The following is a 3,699-nucleotide window of genomic DNA, read 5'->3' as shown; positions in this document are numbered from 1 at the left end:
AGGAATATGAGTGTTTGATAAAGGAGGTGGTTGGGGCATAGACTCAACTGGCTTCTCAAGAAAGGGAACTGATGGGGTGCCTGCGTAGCTAAGTCAGTTCAGCCTCAGACTCTTGATTTCGGCTCAGACCATGAACTCATGGTTCAAGAGATGGAGCTCTGCCTCGGGCTCTGTGCTGATGGTGCAGAGCCTGCTTGGGATTCTCTCTCTCCCTCTGTCTCTCTACCCCTTCCCCCACTCACTCTTTCTTTTTTTTCTCTCTCTTTCTCAAATAAATAAACATTAAAAAAAATGAAAGAATGGGAACTGACTAACCTCTAGCCTGGGCCTCAAAACTGTGCTAAGATAGCATTTATAAAACTGTATTACCCAGGTAGTATTTATTGTCCTCACTTTGCATTTAGGCACTGAGTCACTTTGAGGTTAGATCAGTTGAGGTTAGATCAATGCTTGGGACACAAAAACCCGATTCACTGATAGATATGCTTTACAGTGCAGTGCACCACCTTACGTATCAGGGGGGTTTAATAAATGCTTCCAAGAATCACATTGCCCAATCAGAAGCCTAGGTTCTCCACTCTTTTGCCTCATTTAGGAGCATGGCCCTTCCTCTTCTCACACAAGGTCATAATGTGTCAGTGTCCCAGAGAGGCCACTGGACTCAGTTCCCAATGAAGGCCCGGTATTTGCATCAGGAGGAAGCAGACAACAGAAAGAGAGCAGATACTAAAGCCAGGACGGCAGCCTTCCAGGGGGTGGCAATAATTAGAGCTGGTAACGGAAGCTTTTCCAAAACTAGATTAACCTAGAACCAAGGTTAGCCTAACACTTCCATGCCATCCTTTTAAAAGAATGTATGCATAGACCCATCACTTTCAATGATGCTTTAGCAGTTTCAAGCACTAAGTGGTACTCCTCCCTTACCACCAATTCCCAAGCAATGGTGTCCAAGGTAAGCCTGCTGACTGCTGAATTCAGCTTTCTGGGGACCGGCTAACATCAGGAGTTGGCATGCTGCACTGCTTAGTCCATACGAATATTAAGACCTATTTGCAAACACTATAGAAAAGCTAAATTGAGTTAATTTCTATTTCTTGAGTTGAAACACTGAATTAAAAAACAATTTAAATGTCTTACTCTTTTAGGGAAAAAAATCAATGCTTTAAAATTAATTTCATTTTTTAAACTTATTGTTAACTCAATAAAGCCTTTTGGGCTTTTTAAGCTAATTGTCTTTGAACTCATTTTAAATTCAAAAGTTTTATAATTTTGATAATATTTTAAACACTATCATCACTATATGGCAGTTATAAACCTAGAAGTGTACAGAAAAAATTATCAAAGTCCTTGTGCAAGAATGACACAGATATTTTTGAAGCATTCCTATTGTTTTTGTAGAGTAGTAGGAATTGTATTATTCTCTTTTGTTTAATCGAATCATATGTGCATGTCTATACGTGTGTATATATATGCATAGAGTGAAAATTCATAAATTTGTAGAAAAATACCTGCAAGACTGTACACTAGAATGGTAACAGTAGAGGAACAAGTGGGTACTTTGCTACAATTTTTATACTTTTATTTTAACTTGATTGTTTCTAGCAAGTTTTTAAGACATAACTGATAAAACAAGTGATTTTAAACATATATCAGGCCATGAATAAAACAATTTGTTTGAATGTGGTCAGGCGTATTTTGCCCACATGTGAACTTTAAACCATTTCCAGATTCTTGCCAATGGCCACAACGGCCATAAAAGTTTGGCCACATATTATGAACATCTTCCATGCCATTAGTCTTCCACAACAATGATATTTTGCATAGTTGCATAATATTTTCCTTTACAAGTGCATAAACCCTTATTTCCAATTTTCCAATTTTTAATTTCCATGGGAACACATGCGCACTGGGTGCAGTACGGAGGAGAGAGAAGTAACATACTCTCAGCCACTTTCCACCTCCTTCTCGATGTGAACACATTTGTAAAAGTTTAATGCGCGTTTTATAGACCGTTTATGACTTCCATACAAGTTTAGCCAGTACATGCTCCTTCCCTGTTGTGCATCTTCTTTTCAATATTTCTATCTCTAATTCTCCCAGTGGTAACCTAGAAATGATTTACTAACTTCAAATACCACTTGTTGATTTGTTCAGTATATTGGATATTTATATCATTTACACTACTTCCTTCTCCATTCGATCTTCAGTCATCATGTTTTAGTTTTAAGTAGATTGCTTTATTTTCTGGTACTGAAATTATATGAAATTATCTGTATCTTGACCCATCTCCATGCAATTACATTTGCCTCACTCCCTTAAGACTGGGGCTGAAAACGGCTAGATTCTATGTTTTGGATTCTGTAGAATCTGTATGGATTCAATACATTTTTCTTGGCATCTGCACATATATACCAGAATTCTAGCTCATCCCAGTGACCCAACTCTTCCTTCTAGAGCAGCTATGGACCCCAGGCTTACAGATGGCCACTGCATTCTGACCGATAGAAAACCCACAGAGAAAGGAAAGGCAGGAGAAATGTAATACTAGGGCTCTGAGTTTGTCTTCCTCCTCTGTCTTGAATTCCTTTGGGTCTGACTTCTTTGTGTGTATGGGCACAAGGCCCATTAAAGGCTTTAAGGCTATGACTAAAGAAAGTATTTATTTTCTTCTCGGGACATGCTCATGAGCAAGAAGGAGGATGAGGTCAGAAGATGTGCCACCAGATGCTCTTTGATATTCCCAAAATTAATAACTGTCTTCAAAGGGGTAAGGTCACCAAACAAAGAGCTGGGATTTTCTGGAAGTAGTTTCTTAGAGAAGCATTATTTCAATGGCCCCATCTGTCAGCCTGGGATCACACACAGGCTTTGCAGACAGAGTGGAGTTTCCAATAACTCGTGCTGCTTCCAGGCAGGAAGGCAGAGAGGATTTGAAGGAGCAGCCACTGCTGTGACTGCGAAGGGGATGTGCCACTCACCTTGCTTTGCCTTTTAGAAATAATCCTCTTATCTGTACAGCACTTTTCAAGCCTTCCTTAAATGAATCTTCGGGTGCCTGCATGAGATTTGCACATCAGTCAGACCTCACTCACCCATTCTGCAGCCACTAAGAGCAAGGCTGGGCCCCCTTACACTGCTTGTTTCAGTCTCCAAGGGCTTCCCCCACTTTATTCCCACTGTGCTCCCACTCGGCCAGTTTCTGCATGGTCTCTAGGTCCCCACTATTGGCTCCATCTCTGGGTTTTTTGGGGCAAAATCTTCTGACATTTTTATGATTTTATTCTCTATCTTTTATAGTTGTTTTACCAACTAATTTGCCTGGTTATTTTTTTGTGGTTGTTGCAAAAGTCACTCATCTTTATCGAGACTTTCTACACCCTTCCACTTGGTATACATATAGCAATTCTATTCATGATCTTTCACTGGTTTATGGACATTTAGTTAAATTACATTATCATAAGACCATATGCAGCTGGCATAAATAGGTTGGGGTGCAGTCACTATTGACATGGTTGAGTATCCAACTCAACTGGTGGAACTGATAGTATCAGTATATATCAGAAATAAGCCAACAAGCAGAGAGCCTTCAGTGTGCTGTGCCATCAGTCAATGTGATTTCTCCAAGACATGGAGAGGATTCATTTAGCAAGTCGTTATTTAAGGGAGAACGTTTAGAGAGAGTACTTCCATGAATTGTAT

At 39.8% G+C, this 3,699-nt stretch overlaps 1 non-coding gene across 1 annotated transcript; it reads left to right on the top strand.

The window, feature by feature from the left end:
• Positions 1 to 1,287: 1,287 nt before the first annotated feature.
• On the top strand, positions 1,288 to 1,392 carry LOC120224792. The gene has a single exon (XR_005526662.1). It is a non-coding gene; the product is annotated as a U6 spliceosomal RNA (small nuclear RNA).
• Positions 1,393 to 3,699: the final 2,307 nt, after the last annotated feature.

The sequence above is a fragment of the Hyaena hyaena genome, unplaced genomic scaffold, assembly GCF_003009895.1.
Source record: "Hyaena hyaena isolate Hyena2069 unplaced genomic scaffold, ASM300989v1 scaffold_1251, whole genome shotgun sequence".
Lineage (NCBI taxonomy): Eukaryota > Metazoa > Chordata > Mammalia > Carnivora > Hyaenidae > Hyaena > Hyaena hyaena.
The sequence above is the reverse complement of the archived record's forward strand: the minus strand, read 5'-3'. Positions and strand labels throughout refer to the sequence as shown.